This window comes from Canis lupus, unplaced genomic scaffold (genome assembly GCF_048164855.1).
Source record: "Canis lupus baileyi unplaced genomic scaffold, mCanLup2.hap1 Scaffold_321, whole genome shotgun sequence".
NCBI classification, from domain to species: domain Eukaryota; kingdom Metazoa; phylum Chordata; class Mammalia; order Carnivora; family Canidae; genus Canis; species Canis lupus.
Window position 1 is genome coordinate 1 of NW_027326547.1, and position 21,513 is coordinate 21,513.

At 38.6% G+C, this 21,513-nt stretch overlaps 1 long non-coding RNA gene across 2 annotated transcripts; it reads right to left on the reverse strand.

Moving 5' to 3' along the window:
* Positions 1 to 4,532: 4,532 nt before the first annotated feature.
* Positions 4,533 to 20,743, reverse strand: LOC140629885 (uncharacterized). Of its 2 annotated transcripts, XR_012027698.1 has the most exons (4): positions 19,487 to 20,743; positions 14,551 to 14,623; positions 13,992 to 14,153; positions 4,533 to 4,685 (listed from the first exon to the last, which is right to left on the reverse strand). It is a non-coding gene; the product is annotated as an uncharacterized lncRNA (long non-coding RNA). The 2 variants fall into 2 exon arrangements; XR_012027697.1 differs by lacking the exon at positions 4,533 to 4,685 and having other exon boundaries at positions 13,123 to 14,153.
* Between the last annotated feature and the right edge of the window lie 770 nt (positions 20,744 to 21,513).

A 21,513-nucleotide genomic window follows, 5' to 3' on the forward strand; every position in this document is an offset into this window, starting at 1 on the left:
GCATGACAGGGATGAAATATGTTATTCCAGGGGCTATTCCTTTTTAGTTGTTTCCTTCTAGAAAAAAAAAGGTAATTTTTTTCATATTAACAGTGATCATAAATATACCCAAATATTTACTATGGGAATGATCTCATAGTAGTTTTCTAAAGATTGTGACAAGCATTAAGTGCTGCTTGCTACTGCTATGGATGAAATTGTGTGTCCCTCCCACTGCTTTCCTGCCTTCTTACCATAAAGCCCTCTCTGCCAGTATCATCATGTTTGGAGATAAAGCTGCTTTTTTTTTGATATAGAGGTTTTGAAGGTAATTAAGTTTAAATGGGATCATCAAGTTAAGGTCCTAATCCAATAAAATGGATGGCCTTGTAAGAAGCGGGAGAGATCTGTATGTGTGTACATACATGCATTGAGGAAATGCCTTGGGGTACACAGTGAGAAGGCAGCCATGTGCAAGCAGAAAAAGAGCTCTCACCAGAACCTGACCATGATGATATCCCGAACTCGGAATTCTAAAAATCTGTGTTCTCTCTATATCAAAGACCTTGGCTTAAAAATGAAATTCAAATGCCTGAGATCACTTACATTTTCTAATATTCCCAATGTATATATAAAGTATATAAGTAATATTTTGGGAGCTGAGTCTCTTTAAAAAAACATTAACAAATAAATTGATAAAGATTTTGTCACATAAAAACTCTTGAGTAGACATAAGGACATATCTCAAAAGCAATATGTGAAAGATGAAAAATGTTCAACTTGTTTTGTCATAATGAACCATTTGAAATAAAAATTCAGCCCTTCAATAGGTGCAACTCTCTAGTGGAAAAAGAACACTGTCTTTATATAAAATCTTTTTAGCAGAACATCGTAGGCTCTGTAAAACCTGCTGAGAGGTAAGCAGCACCCAGGACAATAAATGGTTCTAGTAAGAAAAGGAAAGTCTTCTCCTCTCCCTAAATGCTATAATAATTACAAAGATGAAAAAAAAAGAAGAAGAACAGTATTCCCCTTATAAATTGAATATGAGTGGTCTGTAAGGTCCTAACAACCAGGAAATGAGTTTGCTATTTGTTAGCATGTCTCTTGGGCTAAGGATGGAAGGGTACAACATGGTATGGGAGGAAGAACATGGCCTTGGATGAAGGCAGGCCTGGGTTGGAATCTCTTGCATGATTTTCCTTTGTATGACTGGACCATTTCTGAGACTTCCCCTGTCCCCATTTTCATCTCTGCAGCCTGTGGATGATAAAAAATACTGGCCTCGGAGGGCTGTGAGAAAATTTTTATTTATTCATGAGAGACACACAGAGAAAGGCAGAGACATAGGCAGAGGGTGAAGCAGGCTCCCTGTGGGGAACCCGATGTGGGACTCGACCCCAGGACCCAGGGATCATGACCTGACCCAAAGACAGATGCTCAATCACTGAGAAACCCAGGTGGGTGAGGCATCTGTGATGTTCCTAGTGTGGTTTCCAGCATGCATCCCACATATTTTGGTCTCCCATATTCACCTTGGTTAAATAAGGATAATGGTAACTAGTCTGTATTTTTAAAATAATGACTTGGCCCTCTATCAGGAGGAGTAGAGTCTTTCATATGGACCTCATGCCAAGGTCTGGACATTCTTTTTCTCTTTGTCCTCCTTATGACATCACCACCTTCAAGGTTACATCTATGGGCAATTTCCCTAATCTCAAATATATTTTACAACTATCTTTGCCTCTGATTTTTTTTTGATAGCTATACTTCCTTCATTTTTCAATTCACTAAGTGTTCTGATTTATTTCTTACCAAGCAGATTGGAGTTCGTTGTTCACTCAACGTAAAGGAAGGGTTAATTTCAATAATGAAAGAATCTAGGTGTTCATGGAATGTTCTATGAAATTCAGGAAAAAAGAGAGAATAGAAATGGTAGCACCACATAGTGAATAAAAGCCTGTGCTTTGAAATAAATAGACCTAATTTCAAATGTAGAGTCTGTCAATTACTAATATGGTTACCTGGGCAGAGCCATTAGACCTCTGAGCATCAAGGTTCTCCAAAATAAAAATAATCTGATCTCACAGGGTAGTTGTAAGGTTGGACAAAATTAGGTACATAAAGTTTTTTAGCATAATATCTGACATGTAGTAAGCACCTCATAAATTATTATTAATGTAACCCAGATGAGTATAGCATCTTGCCAAATTATTACTAGCAAGTCTTACCTATGACATGGCATAACTGGGATCTAGGGTGAAGGCAGTAAAAAAAGAGGGGGTTAGTTTTTTCTCATGACCAAAAAACTTCTTGATATTTTGTTTGTGGGAGTCTTCTTTGTCTTCCATGTTTTGTGAATAATGCAAACAGAGATGGAGTAAGTAAACAGGTGACCTTCCATGACCTGCTCCCAGATGTTTACTGAGCAATTATGTTCTAGACTGGATATTTGATGCATTTGTGTTCAGGGTTGAGAGGAAAGTGCACACAGTCGATTCTTTCTCCTACATTCCATCTGTCTGCTCCATCTTTTTATTTTAAAAGATTTATTTATGTATTCTTTATTTATTCTTTATTGTTATGAGAAACACAGAGAGGAGAGAGAAGCAGAGACACAGGCAGAGGGAGAAGCAGGCCCCCCGCAGAGAGCCTGATGTGGGACACGATCCCAGGTCTCCAGGATCACGCCCTGGGCTAAAGGCAGCCCTAAACCCCTGAGCCACCCGGGCTACCCTGCTCCATCTTTCCTTTTTACTAAACTGCTAAGATAGAGCCCTGATACCATCCATCAGGACTATTGCCTCCCCTAACTAGTCTCCCTGCTTCCACTCTTGCTTACCCATCCATCTATTATCTACCAACAGTCAGAATAATTTGCTAGGAATATAAATCAGATTTGGTCAGTCCCCTAGTTAAAAATCCTTTGGCAAAATATTTCCACTTTTTTACCATGGCCTGTGAAGACCCTGTGTGACTAGACCCTTGAGCACAGTATCATATCTTTTTTTTTTTTTTTCACAGTATCATATCTGATAGCATGGCCCATGCTCTAGGCTCTAGTCAAATCAGTCTTCCCTGAGCCCCTCTCTCTGAGGGGTCAGATTGTACCCACATAGGCGGGCAAGTCCCTCAGCCTCGACGGCTCAGGCACATTGTCTGGGAATGTGGCTGCTTCTCCTCTCATAGATTTGGTTTTAATTCTCCACCTCAGAGAGGCCCTCCTAGACTATTCATCTCTAATTATGTTCCCACCCTCTCCACACAGCCCCCATCCACGTTCTATCAGCAACACTAATCATTATCATTCCCCCTCTTATTTTTATCATTTGTAAGTCCCAGGCAGGAGAGACACTGGCCTGTCACATTGTCGGTTGTATTTGCTGCAGGGACTTGACACAAAACAAGACCTCCAGAAGTACTCAAGGAATGAAGGACTCAAGCATTGGCAAACACAAAAGGAAAAAAAAAGTAATGTTTTCTTATAGTAAGGGTTAATGAAGAAAGAGAAATTAAGGAGTCAATCCCATTTACAATTGCACCCGAAAGCATAAGATAACTAGGAATAAACCTAACCAAAGAGGTAAAGGATCTATACCCTAAAAACTATAGAACACTTCTGAAAGAAATTGAGGAAGACACAAAAAGATGGAAAAATATTCCATGCTCATGGATTGGCAGAATTAATATTGTGAAAATGTCAATGTTACCCAGGGCAATTTACACGTTTAATGCAATCCCTATCAAAATACCATGGACTTCCTTCAGAGTTAGAACAAATTATTTTAAGATTTGTGTGGAATCAGAAAAGCCAGGAGAATTTTAAAAAAGAAAACCAGAGCTGGGGGCATCACAATGCCAGATTTCAGGTTGTACTACAAAGCTGTGGTCATCAAGACAGTGTGGTACTGGCACAAAAACAGACACATAGATCAAGGGAACAGCATAGAGAATCCAGAAGTGGACCCTCAACTTTATGGTCAACTAATATTAGATAAAGGAGGAAAGACTATCCACTGGAAGAAAGACAGTCTCTTCAGTAAATGGTGCTGGGAAAATTGGACATCCACATGCAGAAGAATGAAACTAGACCACTCTCTTGCACCAGAAACAAAGATAAACTCAAAATGGATGAAAGATCTAAATGTGAGACAAGATTCCATCAAAATCCTAGAGGACAACACAGGCAACACCCTTTTTGAACTTGGCCACAGTAACTTCTTGCAAGATACATCCATGAAGGGAAGAGACACAAAAGCAAAAATGAACTATTGGGACTTCATCCAGATAAGAAGCTTTTGCACAGCAAAGGATACAGTCAACAAAACGAAAAGACAACCTACAGAATGGGAGAAGATATTTGCAAATGACGTATCAGATAAAGGGCTAGAATCCAAGATCTATAAAGAACTTATTAAACTCAACACCAAAGAAACAAACAATCCAATCATGAAATGGGCAAAAGACATGAACAGAAATCTCACAGAGAAATGCAATTTTTTTGAGAATCACAAGAGCACAAAACATGGTACACCTACTTGGTATTAGACATCAGCAACAAATCGCTGTACAAGAAAAGCTGCCTCTTCTGCCTCCTCCAGCCTCTCTTGAGTTCAAAGGGGCCATGGATGAGCACAGTACGAGTGGCACCCTCAGATGATGTAGTGCTTTCGCTGTGGGTGTCCACCTCCACAGACGAGCTCTTCCTGCAACACATCAAACACAGAGCAGCTAGTTACTAGTCAAATACACAATATAGTTTAATGCCAAGTGTCAAGGTTTACACAACACTAAAATTTAGTCTCAACCCCCAAAGCAGAGCTCCAGAGCTCAGAATCAGGGATCCTTGAGTTACAGAAAGCTATAGAAAGAGGTGAGGTCACTTGGGGAACTGATGCTGAGGGAGGACAGTTTCAAGGACGAAGCCCTTGAGCATGCCAACACTTAGAGGTGTGGTGGAGAAAGAAGCAAAGCTAATCATGAGCCATTAGGCAGGCGAGAGCCAAGAAGCCAAAGGTAGAGCTGATTACAAGAAGGTGAATGAACAACAAAAACAAACAGGACTTGTGGCCTAATATAAAATAAAATAATGTGTGAAGAATTAATTACAATTTGCTTTTATGTTAAGATAAAAATGAAGATAACTGAAGATTCTGGAAATTGATCCCCATCTTATCTAATTCAATATTCAAAATTGGGGTAAAAATTCTCAAAGATCAGCAAAAATACTGGAAACCTCAGAAAGTTTCTGAATACAAGAGTTTAGCTATTATTTGGCTGAGCTCTGACAGGACTTCCTGGTCAGAATAGGTAAAACAACTCAATTGAACAGAATGTAAAAATTCTTTCATAAATAGGACAGGTATTTTTATAGACCCACTGAAAATTCTGTCTCATGGAGAGAGAGAGTTGGCTCTCTCATGGAGTCAAGAAAGTATCTCCGCCTCCCCCAAGGATGCATAAAGCCTGCTCCCTTCTGCTCATCAGCCCTGAATCTTATGAACAGGAGCAACTTTTCAGGAAGCTGGTGCTGAAGTTACTTATTACTTTCTATGTAATTAGAAGAAACAAAAGAAAACAACACTTCCTGTTATTGCCAGTCTGTTTGGATGATCAGAAATAGTGTATCAGAAGACTACCTCATGCAGTGAAGCCTTGAATGACCACCTGTAAGTTTAGTATGCTTTCTGATTGACGGGAACATCCTTTTTTCTTCAATTCATGGGACGGGAAATCGAGTGAGTCTACAGTACTTGGCAGAGTACTGTCAAATGCTTGAAGCCTGAAGATTCCACAGTGGTCTGAGATCACTGACATTATGATGTCACAGATTCAAAGCTCATGTCATAACTGCCAAACTGACATACTGGTTTCCCTATCTTGGCCTCCAAGTTTTGATTTTTTAAAAGTAATCTTTTTATTTTGAGATAACTGTAGATTCATTTGCAGCTATAAGAAATAATACAGAGAGATAACATCAGTTTTTTACAGATGGAGTCTTCCAGAGATGCTTCCATCACCACAAGGGTCCTTCCTATTACCCGTTTACAACCACACAAATTTCTTTCCCCCTCCACCACCTCTTTAATCCCTGGCAATCACAAATCTGTTCTCCATGTGTATAATGTTGCCATTTCAAGAATGTTATACAGATGGGATCATATAGTTTATGACATTTGGGGATTTGCTCTTTTCCATTTGATGTAACTGGAAATTCATCTGGACAGCTGCAAGTATTCACAGTTCATTTCTTTGTGTCCCTTAGTAGTACATCATGATATGGATGTATCACAGTTTGCTTAACTACCTGTTGAAGGAGTTCAGGATTGTCTGCAGGTTTTGGCTGTCACTAATAAAGCTACTATAAACATCTGCATACAGGTTTCTGTGTCAGCGTTAAGTCTTAACTTCTCTGGGCTAAATGCCCAGGAGTGCAAGAGCCAGGTCATATGGTAGCTGCTATGTTTTGTTTTTTAAGAAACTGTCCAACTGTTTTCCAGAATGGCTGTGCCATTTCACATTCTCCCCAGTACTGTATGAGTCATTCAGTTTCCCCTCATCCACAAGAGCAGTTGGTGTTGTCATTTTAGCTATTCTGATAGCTGTGTAGTGTGATATCTCACTGTGGATTTCACTTGCATTTCCCTAATGGTTAGTGATACTAACCATTGATTTGCCACCTGGACATCTCCTTCAGTGTCACGGCACCTACAGGAGCCTGTTAAAAACATGTTACATGAAGACGGTGTTCCCTTTCCACTAGGAAACTAATGGTTTTACAGATGATGAGGCTCCTGCACATACAGGTTGGACTCTGAATCCAAGCAGCCGTGACGTAGCATGAAGGCTTCAAATCCAGCTGACTCAGGAGGTCACACAGCTTCCTGTGAGCCACCATCCCTTCCCACATGGACAGTGTCTTTCTTTGACAACTGTGGAGGACTGAAATTTGATCTTACGGACAAAGTTTGTGGTTTCCCTTACAGGCTCCTGTAACAGGCATGTGAAAACCTATCTTTTATTCCCCACTAGACTATGGACCTCAAGGAAAGAGTCTGTGTCTGATCTATCATTAAATTCTCACAATCACTGGCACGTCAGAGGAATCAAAAAATTCTGTATTGAACAAGTGAATGAAATAGTTTTCTGGCAGGGATGGACAGGGAAAAAGGCATGACATAAAACAATCTTTCTCTTATTTACTTCATTCATTCAACAGATAGTGTTTGAACCTATACTAGGAGAAAGGCACTTGATAGGTCTGGGCAACAGGGAGCCAGGCCCAACTCTCACAAAACCAGGATTTAAATGAGGAGGCGGGGCGGGGGGGGAGACAGAAATTAAACAGAGAATGCCATCAATAACTGCCTAACACAGCCTCTGGAAAGTACAGCAGAGGAAAATTAAAGAGTGAGATGAGAAATTTAGAGAGGGACTTGACACCTGATTTCAATTATGGAGAGGAAGGCTTCTTTGAAGAGCTCATTTGAAATGACCTTTAAAGAATAACTTGGGGAATCCCTGGGTGGCGCAGCGGTTTGGCGCCTGCCTTTGGCCCAGGGCGCGATCCTGGAGACCTGGGATTGAATCCCACATCGGGCTCCTGGTGCATGGAGCCTGCTTCTCCCTCTGCCTGTGTCTCTGCCTCTCTCTCTCTCTCTGTGTGACTATCATAAATAAATAAAAAATTTAAAAAAATAAAGAATAACTTGGGATTACTTAGAAGAGAGAAAGAGGAAGGAAGGGGGAAGGGAGGGAAGATATATTTGTCAGTTGAAGGGACAGAATGTGACTAACTGATGTTTCAGAAACATGGAAGACTTTGCTGGATTGGAGACACAAGCAGAAGGTACAGGAGAGGAAATTGGCCTGTAAATTAGGTAGAGGTGAGAGCACAAGTCCTGGTAGTCTTTTTAGACTTTATTAAGGCTTCTCATCTTAAAACCAAACTAACACAGAAGTGGCATGTAGATAGTGGCCTCCAGACTTCTCACCACTTTTATTTATTTTTTAAAAATATTTTATTTATTTGAGAGAGAGAGAGAGAAAGAGACAGTGCATGTGCACAAGGGGGGGGGGGGCAGAGAGAGAGAGAGAGAGGAAGAAGCACAAATGGTGCTGAGTGTGGAGTCTGACCTGGGGCTCTGTCTCATGACCCTGATATCATAACCCTGAGCCGAAATCAAGAGTCAGAAACTTAACCACTTAAACTTAACCAACTAAGCCACCAGGGTGCCCCTTCTCACCACTTTTAAAGGACAACGCTTGACTGGCCATGCTTGACTGTATTTAGAACCATGGAGGCTCATTGGGCAAGACTTTCTGGCCTCCCATCAAGCACCTGTCAAAATCTATTTCAGGTAAAAAAATATAGGCAGACTTATCTCTGCACCTTCCCCAATTCTCAGATTGTGTCCCATTCTCTGCGTCTCCCTTCAGAGAGGTTAGAGATTTAGAGGCCAGGAAAACCTCTCCTTTTAGAATCTAGTCCTGTTGATCAATTCTGATATGCATCAGACTCACTTGGGAGGCTTTTCAGGCACTCATTCTGAAACTGCCTCCCCAAGAGGTTCTGATTCATCAGATCTGGAAAAAGCTCTTTGAGTGATTCTTACATGTAACCAGGATTGTGAGTCACTGGTTTTCAGGAATTAATTGAGAAAGATACAGTGATAGCATCTTCTCCTTGTAGTAAAGCAAAGGAGAGAAAAGTTTGTCTGAGAAAGATAAAAGGAACTTTGTTTTACCATGTCATAATTACCTTTGCAGTAATAGCTGAAGCTTAATTTCTTCCATACCATTGTTATTTATTTTAATTTGATGAATGAGCTCTAAATAGAATAATAGTGATAGGGTCTGTTTTCTTTTCTTTTTAAAAGACTTTATTTATGTATTTATTCATGAGAGACACAGAATGAGAGAGAGAGAGAGAGGCAGAGACACAGGCAGAGGGAGAAGCAGGCTCCATACAGGGAGCCCGATGTGGGACTCCATCCCGGGTCTCCAGGATCATGCCCTGGGGTGAAGGCAGCGCTAAACCGCTGAGCCACCTGGGCTGCCCTAGGATCTGTTTTCATCTATTTCACCGAACACCTATGTTTTCACCCTAAATATCAAATAGAAGAGATACTGTAAGGTGATCTTTATGCCCATAATACCATACCATTGATCTATTGTCTCTTTTTGTCAATACCATACTGTTTTGATTATTACAGCTTTGTAATATATCTTGAAATCTGAGTTTGTGATACCTCCAGTTTTTTTTTTTTTTCAAGATTGCTTTGGCTATTTGGGGTCTTTTGTGGTTCCATAAATGCTTATGAATTACTTGTTTTAGTTCTGTGAAAAATACTATTGGTACTTTGACAGGGATTCCATCAAATCTGTAGATTATTTTGAGTATGGGACATTTTATTAATACTTGTTCTCTCATCAATAAGCATATTGGAATATTTCCCCATTTGTGTTTTCTTCAATTTTTTTCACCAATGTTTTATAGTTTTTCAGTATATATATATATATATATCTTTCACTTCCTGGTTTAAGTTTATTTTTAGGTATCTTATTATTTTTGGTACAATTGTTAATGGGATTGTTTCTTAATTTCTTTTTGCTCTTCATTATTAGCGTATAGAAATGCAGTGGATTTCTGTATATTGGTTTGTATCCTGTGACTTTCCTGAACTCATTTATCAGTTCTAGTCAATTTTTGGTAGAATCCTGAGGGTTTTCTACATATAGTACCATGGCACCTGCAAATAGTGAAAGTTTTACCTCTTCCTTACCCATTTGGATGCCATTTATTTATTTTTCTTGTTTGATTACTGGGGCTAGGACTTCCAGGGCTATGCTGAATAAAAGTAGTGAGAGTGGAAATCCTTGTTTTGTTCTTGATCTTGGGGAAAAGCTCTCACTTTTTCACCATTGAGTATGATATTAGCTGTAGTTTTTTTATATATGGTCTTCATTCTGTTGAGGTATATTCCCCCTAAACCTACTTTGTTGCGTTTGTATCATAAATGGATGTTGTACTTTTAAATGCTTTTCTGCATCTATTAAAATGATCATGGTTTTTTACCCTTCTCTTGTTGATGGGATGTATGATGTCAATTGATTTGTGAATATTGAATCATATTTGCATACTAAGAATAAATCCTACTTGGTCATGGTAAATGATTTTTTAATATATTGTTGGATTTGGTTGGCTAATACTTTGTTGAGGATTTTTGCATGTACGTTCATCAGAGATATTGGCCTGTAATTCTCTCTCTTTCTCTGTAGTCTCTTAATCTGGTTTTGGTATCTGGCCTCATAGAATACATAGAAGCTTTCCTTCTTCTGTTTTTTTTTTTCTTTAAAGATTTTATTTATTTATTCATAGACACAGAGAGAGAGAGGCAGAGACACAGACAGAGGGAGAAGCAGGCTCCACGCAGGGAGCCTGATGCGGCACTCGATCCCGGGTCCCCAGGATCACACCCCAGGCTGCAAGCTGCGCCAAACCGCTGCGCCACCAGGGCTGCCCTGTTTTTTGAAGTAGTTTGAGAAGAGTAGGTGTTAACTCTTCTTTATATGTTTGGTAAATTTTTTTTTAAGATTTTATTTATTTATCCATGACAGAGAGAGACAGAGGCAGAGACACAGGCAGAAGGAGAAGCAGGCTCCACACAAGGAGCCCGATGTGGGCCTCGATCCCAGGACTCCGGGATCATGACCTGAGCCAAAGGCAGATGATCAACTGCTGAACCACCCAGGCATTCCTAAATGTTTGGTGAAATTTACCTGTGAAGGCATCTGGTCCTGGACTTTTGTTTTTTGGGAGTTTTTTGAGTACTGATTTGATTTCATTGTGGATAATCAGTCTGTTCAAATTTTCTATTTTTTCCCAACTCAGCTTTGAGAGGTTATATGTTTCTAGGAATTTATCCATTTCTTCTAGGTTGTCCAATTAGTTCGCATACAATTTTTTCATAATATTCTCTTAAAATCCTTTATATTTTTGTGGTGTTTATTATTTCTTCTTTTTCATTTCTGATCTTGTTTGAGTCCTCTCTCTCTCCCTCTCTGTCCTTTTTTTAAAGGATTTTATTTATCCATGACAGAGAGAGACAGAGGCAGAGACACAGGCATAAGGAGAAGCAGGCTCCATGCAAGGAGCCCAATGTGGGACTCGATCCCAGGTCTCCGGGATCATGCCTTGAGCTGAAGGCAGATGCTTAATCGCTGAGCCACCCAGGCGTCCCCCCCACTCTCTTTTTTATGAGTCTGGCTAAAGGTTTATCAATTTGGTTGATCTTTTTAAAGAACCAGCTCTCCTGGTTTCATTGATCTGTTCTATTGTTTTTTGTGTTTTTTTTTTTTTTGTTTTTTTTTGTTTTTTTAGTTTCTATTTCATTTATTTCTGCTCTAATCTTTATTATTTTATTTCTTCTGCTGGTTTGGGGTTTTATTTGTTCTTCTTTTTCCAGCTTCTGTAGTGTAAGGTTAGGTTGTTTATTTGATATTTTTCTTGCTTCTTGAGGTAGGGCTGGATTGCTCTAAACTTCCCTCTTAGAACAGCTTTTGCTAGATTCCAAAGTTTTTGGACCATTGTGTTTTCATTTTCATTGGTCTCCAAGTATTTTTAAACTTCTTCTTTGATTTATTCTCTTAAAATTTTAAATCTTTGGGATCCCTGGGTGGTGCAGCGGTTTAGCGCCTGCCTTTGGCCCAGGGTGCGATCCTGGAGACCCGGGATCGAATCCCACGTCGGGCTCCTGGTGCATGGAGCCTGCTTCTCCCTCTGCCTGTATCTCTGCCTCTCTCTCTTTCTCTCTGTGACTATCATAAATAAATAAAAATTTTAAAAAAATTTTTAAATCTTTGATTACATGTGTATATTGGAAAACATTATGTAATGGCAAGAGCATGAGGTCTGGAATCAAATTACGCAGTTTTAATCCTTCCTCATAATTTACTACCTATATGACACTGGGTAAACTAGTTACACTTCTGAAGCCTCACTGTTGTCATTTATAAAATCAGGATGGTGATAAAAGCAGCTTCATAGGGTTGTTATGAGAATTAAATGAGATCATACTGCAGAAATCTTAGTATGATACCTAACAGAGTAATCCTTCAAATGATTTAGTTATAGGAGACATTGAGACTTTTTATTCAGAAATAGTAACAATATCATGGGTATTCTCCATGACCAAAGATAGGGAGAGATTGTAATAGTGCCAACTGAATAACTACAAACTGCCAAGTTCTTTGCCAGGCAGTTTATGGACATCATCTCATTTCCTTGTAGCAGGTTTGTGAGGTAAGAATCATTATTTCCACTTGGAGAAACTGAAGTTTAGTAAAGTTAAGTGACTGAAAACCACATACCTAATAATTCATAGAGTCAAGTTTGTCTAATTTCAAAGTCCTATAATTTTTCCTTGCCTAAACAATGTTTCCCTCCTGGAAGAGGAAAGAAAATATATTTTAAGCCACATCCCATTTAGGTTGGCTCCCAAATTATTTAATTGACACATAAGTGAGTGTTTTCATCAACTGTCAGTGTTCACATATGGTGCCCATGTCCCACTCAGTCTCTTCTCCCGAGAATGGCTGGTTGTGGAACCCAGAGCTACTGCTGGTACCATGAACTGACTGTCAGACAGGAAATTTGCATCAGCTCTCAATGTGGATAGGAGACTCCTGGTACTTTACAGAACGAGATCTTAGGTTTTAGACAGGCTGGGAGTAAGAGTCAGGGCTGTGAAAAGTCTAATGATTCCCCTCCTAATGTCCATGGTTCACATCTCTTTGATAGATACCAGGCTATGAATTTGTGGCTAAACATTTCCACTGCCTTCTAAGCTTGATACCCATCCTAGATAAGTATTATGAGTAATTTCTCTCCTGATTCTGGCACTCTGGATTTTCTACTACCACTAATTGATCTCTATAAAGAGGGAAAAAAGAAAAAAAAAAAAAAAAAGAGGGAAAAAAGAGATGCTCAGGCCTTGGCAGTGAGTGTTCACGCCACTACCCTTTGCTGCCCTCTACTGACCATATCTGGAAATTACATTTAACCTTCTAGGTCCTTGTCCCAAAGCAGATAGAGATACTGCAGTGAGTGAAACCAGGCACACAAAATTTGAGATGCACCAAAAAACTAAGGAAGATATATTTTAATATAATATTTTTAAAAGTCAATTTTCAAAAAATAAATGATGAACAAAATACCGAAATGTACCCTAAAACAGTACTACTACTAGCTTATATGTACAAAGACCCTGCCATCCATCTTTTCATTCAAGAAAGAGGTTTAATACCACAGTGGAAAATCATGCTACCAGTGCTGGTGAACCTTTTTCATCACTTGCATATATGGAAAAAGACCCAGAAAATTTAGAATAAACTGAAAAAAAAGGGGGGGGGAGAGAAGGTGCAAGTGGAACAGATATTATAACAGTAGACTCCTGAGGAAAACAAGTAAGAGAACGGAAAAAAAATTAAGAAAACAAAACCAACTAACATCTTCAGAGTCAAGAAGCCAAAAAAGAGGTGGCTATGAAATAAGAACAAAGGCAGATAAAGATTTCTTGTATATTAAAGGTATCATCGACCAAATTGAATTTAAAAGAAAGTCTTGAAGATTGAGTTCAAGGAATCCCATTTGACCTTGACACTTGGAACATTCATCTTTCAGTTTTAATGACCTAAGGTTACCCCTTTTTTTCTCAATAAATAGAGCTATTTAGTCCTTCAGTAAGGAGTAATTTAATCATTGGAATAACGGAAATGCTATTTTAATTTATAGAATCAACATACAAACAAAGCTTGGAAGACAACAACTGTAAAAGAGAATCTGACTAATATTAACACTGATAATATGAAACAATGGAAGTCTGAATATTAAAGCAGCAGAGCGATATGGAGGATAATGTCACAGATTTTTCTCACCTATTTATTTATATAGCAAGAAATCAATTATATACTGTCTAAAATTGATGTAACAAAATAGAGTTTAAGTATACTCTTTAAGGGATCCCTGGGTGGCGCAGCGGTTTAGCGCCTGCCTTTGGCCCAGGGCGCGATCCTGGAGATCGGGGATTGAATCCCACGTCGGGCTCCCAGTGCATGGAGCCTGCTTCTCCCTCTGCCTGTGTCTCTGTCTCTGTCTCTCTCTCACTGTGTGCCTATCATAAATAAAATAAAATAAAAATTAAAAAAAAACTGTAAGTATACTCTTTAAAATGATAATCATCAGAAATATCAAAACAAAGTAACTGGAAAAACATAGGCATGGATGGATCAAAGAAATAAGTTTCTCATCTTCCAATAGATGCTATCTAAAGTTGATAAACAAGATAAAAGAAGAAGTGCAAGTATTAACATATATTTCAGAGGTATTGTGATAACCACCAGGAGAACAGAAAATACTTAAAAATAGGGAGCTGGAAATGAGTCGGGGAACAAGTTCAAGCTGAGAATTTACTTTTCACTTGGTATCACTCTGTACTGCTTGATTTTTAAAACATGTGTATGTATTAATTTTAAGTATAAAAGTTAAAAGAAAAAAAAAACCAACTCAACTTTTTGCAGCTGCAGCTCTTGGCATCACTTCCTTCCCAGCTGCAATCTCTCTCCTTACACCAGTGGTCCAATCCTACAGAGATAGGAAGGAGTAAAAGAGACTAGAAAACTTTCTGTCCTGAAATTTAAGTTTTTTGGAATCTTTTTGGTTTGTGCTCGGGTTCTATCTTTTCAATGGTGCAACTCTTTGGAATACTAACTTTTGACTACTTTAATCTGTGATATCTAGAATCTCCTGAAAGTTTTGCTAAACTTTGTTATCCTTCTTTTACTTCTTGACAAAAGACTAATCCTGACTCATTGCCTCTTAGTGTGATCACAGTATTTTATTTTCTTAGAATCTTGATTCTGGCCACCTACTGCTTTGCCTGGCCCAACTCAACCTGCCTAGGTAGGAATGAAATGTCTATGGAAGAGATGACAATTATCATTTTCAGAATAAATAAAATGTCATATATTAGTAAGTTAAACATAGTACTAAGGGAGTAGGGTGACGTTCATTATCCCATTCCTCATGCGTTTACAGAGGAGAGTGTACTTCACTGTTCTGGAGAGAACAGACTTGGAAGAATTTGGGAGTAGAAGTTTTCTCTAGACTTGTGGTCTCACAATCTTGTACTAAAGTAGCCAAAACATGAGACACAAGACACAAGGAAATGAAGAAACCAGAATATCTACATTTTTGAAGAAGGCAATAATGTCTCAAATGTCACTCTCTGAGAGAAAGTAGGTAATATATATGGAAGATCCCTGCACACATCACCAAAACAAAACAATAACAGCAAATGCAAAGGAATACCTATATTAAACATGTGGAAGCACAACTATTGATGGGCACTTTCTGCTCAGTCATACAGATTCACAGGCTGTGGATTCAGTGCTGGTGCAGCTGGCTGGCTTGCCACCAGACTGAGACCAGGTCCTCGCTGTCTCCAGCATAGATGCTACTAAGTTATCTGCTATGCTCTTTGGCCGATAGCAGTGTCAGATGATATTACATATTCACTTAATTGGAGTACCACAGTTTTGTTTGTGACAACTTCTATAGTGGAGATGCAGTTTCTTTTGTGACTGCTGACCCCTTGGAGACTAGAACTATTTAGAGATTTGAACCAACTTTGAAGAGGCTGAAGAAGCTATACTCATTCCTGTGAAATCCCAGGACACAGCTGCAGCTGTAGGAACCTTGGCTCTGAGTTAAAGCCTCTGGCTGACACTGAGCCAATTGTATAAAATGGATAGTGAGAGCATTTGGACTTTAATTTCTATGAGCTTTTATTTGCAAGGGGATTTAGTTTGTGGGGAAGTTGAGTAATAAAAATGAGTTTCATATTGTTCAAATTTGGGACATTTTAATATTGATACAGTTCTCTGTGTTCATTTCATAAAGTCTGGTGAGTTATTTTGGACAACATGACTGGGCATAATTAGTGATAAGAAATCGAATCAGAGAGAGAACTTTCAGCTTAGTACTATCTGACTCATGGTGCTAGTCTTTTGTGGGCAAAAGCAAAATGCCCTTCAAGCAGTTCCAGAAGGACTCTGTGTAGGGAGAAGCAGACTTGGGGACTGTGTGAGCACAGCAGCGCTGTGAGCATGCACCACTCGGCTGAGAGGGACAGCTGCCCTGGTCCCCTTCTGATGCCTGAGTACCAAGGGTTATGACATTGTTTCTCAGCCTTCCATCATGTGTGAACTGCCTTCGTGACTTTTCTACAAAAAGTGACATGTTTTTAAGTATTCAGCGTGGACTTTATAATCTTTGCTCAGGGTAATATGCGTTAAAACATGTTAGGAAAAAAAAACAGGTATCTTTCTGACTACAGATGAAAATACATACATAATTACTAAAACTGAAAAAACAAAAGCCTTTGAGTATGCTACTTAAAACAACTCACATGATGCCAGTGGAATCCACAATGTAATATATTTAAAAAATTAAAAAGCTGGCAAATATTAGGAGGGATGCGTGTTATTCCCCTCTTCAGGATTCTACTCCAATCCTGATGACAGAACATGGTTTTGGAGAAGAGATTTGGGGTCGCTGTCTTCACTTTCTCACACCATCCCAAGCAATGTAGAACAGACCTTTTTAAGACCTATAGAAGCTGTGTAAAGCTTTTGTACTTAAAGAGCTTCTTGGTCCCCTATTGGAGTGGGCTTGAGTGAGGACAACTGCAGTTGTCTGGCCATCCCATGGCTTGTTTATGGAGGTGCAGTAGCAAACCCTATTTTTGCAAAAGGTCTAAGCTTCTACCCAGCTTTACTAGGGAACCCTATAATTTGGATGATAACATACATCTCAATCACCTTCTATCTTCCCTCTTTCTCAAACTGGTTCCAACCCATAAAGAAGCCCAAATTCCAACACAGCATGTAGTTACAAAAACAAGTGAAAGAATGAAAGAAGAAAATGTTGATGGAAGAAAATGTATGCTGCTATTATACAGCAAAATACTATGTATATATAAACATTTAATGATAGCTTATTTTGAAAAAGTGTTTTTTAAAAAATTAATGCAACTCGATACTCAAATAGTGTTGAGTTCTCCTTCCCCAACTTGCTGGTAGAGTCATGTAGTATTCCAGTCTTTCTGGCTGAGTCCCTGCAACTGGAGCAGGGCACCTTCCCCTGTTGCCTAGATTCTGAAAACCAGTGAGAAAGAATATTGGTTTTGGGGTCAGGCCTGGTGCTAGACCCTGTGTGTCTGAAGTTCAGCAAATTACCTAGCCTTCCTGAGTCTCAGGTTTTATACATGTAAAATGGGAACAATACCCCCCTCTAGGGTTGTTGTGAGGATTAAGTAATAATGCATGTGAGTGAGTGACACTGCCATTCAGAAAGAAATTCAGATCCATGCCTAGGTATCCACTGGGTATGTCCATAACTAGATAGTTTTTGAAGAGGTTTGAGATCTTTCCCTTGCATGGAAGTGGAGCATGAGTGGTCGTGCTTATACTCAGAGGCTTTTTATAGCACAGATAAAATGCCAAAACAATAAAGATTTTGATCTCATGTGTTCCTTTGTGCAAACAAGCTTGTATAGCAAAATGGTGTAAACACAGATGAAAATGGACTTCATACAAATAAATGAAATTAGGTTTCTCTAGTATAAAAAGAGATCAAATGGTAAGAGCACAAAAATAGGTGAAATGGTAACATAAACTGACTCGTGTAATCAGTGGGTAAATTCTTGATATTTTCCTCTCTAAGCTTTTTCTAATAGTTTTGTTGCTAAGGCTACAATATTTTTGCCAGATTGGAAGATGATTGTCAACTCTAATGAAGATTAAGTAGCTTTCCCAACTAGATTTAAAAAAAAAAAAAAAAAAAGCATCAGTTAATGCTGCTGGCTTTCAAAGCCATAATCATGAAGAATGGAAAGATCTTTAAAGATATGCTCTTAAATGTGTGGGAAATATCAGAAAGGGAGACAGAACGTAAAGACTGCTAACTCTGGGAAACGAACTAGGGGTGGTAGAAGGGGAGGAGGGCGGGGGGTGGGAGTGAATGGGTGACGGGCACTGGGGGTTATTCTGTATGTTAGTAAATTGAACACCAATAAAAAAAAATAAATAAATAAAGATATGCTCTTAGAGACTCCTAACTCTGGGAAACGAACAAGGGGTAGTGGAAGGGGAGGGGGTGGGGGATGGGGTGACTGGGTGACGTGCACTGAGGGGGGCACTTGACGGGATGAGCACTGGGTGTTATGCTTTATGTTGGCAAATTGAACTCCAATAAAAAATAAATTTAAAAAATAAAAAATACAGATCTGCTCTAAGAAGATGTAACTAATAAAATTTGAAATTTAGCAGCATTTCTATTCCATAGTTATTCCAACACACTGGTTACACTGAACAAAAATAACTTAAAACAGAACTTTACATATTTAATAAAAAAGATAAAGATATTATTATTTACAACTTTAGCAAAAAATTAATTCCCTAAAGAGTAACAGGTTATTTAATGAACAATGCTTTTGACTGGTTGGGAAAGTGTTTCACCACTGCTCACAAATTCATACTTGATTTATTCCTTGAACAATATAGATAAGTTACAGGATTAAGTCCTCTGTCTTTTGGTTCCTGCCATTAATTGGTTAAAGTCATCTGAGGACAGTGTAAATATAATGCTCCCAAAGAAACCTGGAGTTTTATAAAGTAGTTAATGGAAAGTAATTTGTTATGGACATTCAATTGCTAAAAGGATGTAAAAGGGTAGGAGCCATTAGGAAAGATGAAGAAACACTTCTTTTGATGTGCTTGCTGAGGAGCCAAATGAGCTTCTTGATCATGGACAGAAGAGACCATCTAAAGTTTAAAAAATGTAGAGCTGTTTGTGAATCCATTGATCCTGCTATTCTACTTGTGCACTAAAGCAGGAAAATTAAATATTACTTAGCCAATATAGGTGCTGTGTTTTCTTCCTCTGATGTCTTTTTATTTTTGTAGCCAGAAATCCCATTGTTAATTTCCAATAGGAAAAGCTGAATATTAAAGTTAAAAGTTCACCTTAATTTGAATATTGTAGCATTAGTGACATCTGGTGGAAAACGAGTTACAGTGTGGCATTATTTAGGTATTCTGATCTTTCCTGTATAATATCATTTTCATCAGATTTTCACACAGCCCTCTCCTCAAGTCCATGGGAAGAGTGTACTTTCTGGCCCCACTGAAGTTTGGCTTAGCCTTAAGACTTACCTGCATCAGTGGAATATGGGCAAAAATGTCAGTGTGAAAGTTCTGAAGATAAGCTTTAAGAGTCCTGGTGAGGCATTGCCCCGTCAATGAAAGAACGAGACATGTGCCCTGCAGACTTGCATGAGAAGAAGACAAGCACTCCAGGTAACCCACAGACTTCCAGGAAAAAAAAAATTGTTATTCTATGGTTGTTTGCTGCAAAAGCCAATTAATACATGAGACTATTACACACCTCTGTGTGAATTCCCATGGAGGCTTGACTCCTCTCTTCAATTGATGACACTGGGAGAAGAATCCTGGAGACATGTGGTTCAGTCCCTTCTGGAGCTCTATTTCAGACCCTGATAGGCCCAGCCGGAACATGTTTCCATTCCTCTACCTATGGTAAGCAAAGCTGAGTCAAGAGTCCAGGGCAGGCCCATCAGACTCTCTTAGAATCTTCGTTTCTCTAACATGGTGTGGAAGTCATGTAGGGCTTTTTTTTTCTTCCAAATTTTTATTTAAATCTTAGTTAACATATAGTGTAATATTGGTTTCAGGAGTAGAATTTAGTGATTTATCATTACATATAATACTAACTGTTCATAGGTCATTCGCAATTCTTGCATCTGTTGGTTTAAATATCTTCCTCTTAAGGTGGACTTCAAGGTATAGGAAAAGAGGGCAGGACAAGTTTAGTTGGGGCCATAGGCCAAAGCTTTTCCAATTGAGCTTTGCCAATAAAGCTCATAGCTTGGCTCCGACTCAACTCCAATATATGTACTAGTAGGAGTCACTAGTGTTATAAGCCACAAATTATAAGTGGTAATATTAGGATTGTTTTATTTGGCGAATAAAAACAACTGACAGAAATTTAAGTATTATCAGTGATCTATTAAAGTTGCTACTGGTGAACGTTTTTCAGGGAATAACCACATTATTTCTGGTTATTTAGCAGAGGCATTTAGTGTTTCCTAAAGCAGTTACTGCTTTCTAAAAAGAATTTCAAACTTTTGTCCCAAAAGTAGGACCAGAATTTTTAACTCTTCATATTTTTACTGAACTTCCAGTTCTGCTTTCCTTCTCAACCTAATGTTTCATGTTTAGAGGTTACAAACAGCCCAGAATTTATTTTTTTGATGTTTTTTGAAGAATTTATTTTAAATTCAATTAATTAACATATAGTGTATTACTAGTTTCAGAGGTAGAATTTAAGAGGTGTTGGATATAACACCCAGTGCTCATGACATCACCTGCCCTCCTTCATGCCCATCCCCCAGCTACCCTATTTCCCCAACCTCCTCCCATCCTGTGACCCTATTTGTTTCCTATGATTGAGTACCTTTTTTCCTCCCTCTCTGTTTTCATCTTCTTTAGTTTTCCTTCCCTTCCCAGACGTCCATCTGTTTTGCTTAATTCCACATAGGAGTGAAACCATATGGTAATTTTCTTTCCTGACTTATTTCAATTAACATGATACCCTCTAGTTCTATCCCAGTCTTTGCAAATGGCAAGATCGATCTATCTATCTATCTATCTATCTATCTATCTATCATCTATCTATCTACCTACCTATCTATAGATCTCACATATTCCTTATTCATTCATCTGTCCAAGGACATCATGGCTCCTCCCACAGTTTAACAGCCCAGAATTTAAATGTTTTAATCTTGCTAGTGTCCGCTTTGTAACATACCTCATGTTTGGAAAACCAGACTCTTGACCATACTTTAATTCAACATCTTTTTCATTTCTGCAGAACTACTTTTCTTATTCAGGAAAAAGACATGTGGGTGGACCTCAATTAGATAGCTTCAACAATTCTCAAGGCAATGGGCTTTCACAATAGCATTCACTATACCTGTCATCAAATACTGGCACTTATTTGTCTTGCAATGAGAGAATTGCCCTTTATTCTTAACAAGCAGGCAACTGGATCAGAGAGATCAGATTACTCAGGCGAAAAAACAAAGACAAATACATAATGAGATAAACCTGTGTAGTAACTGCCTGGAAGCTTGCCATCTATTTTCCTCTCCATATCTCAAGCTTCAGAAAAACCAGGACTTTGTTTCATTCATCCTAATACTTGGCACTTTTACAGGTGCTCACTTTGTAATTTCTGAATGAGTGATACAGGCTATGTGTTTTTACTTTATAGTGAAGGTTAATGAGTTAACTCATATAAAAAACTTAGAACAGTGTCTGATACTAAGCACTTAATTACAAAACAAGGTAACATTTAGAATAGAGATTAGAAAAGACTTCAGAAGTTTGCCT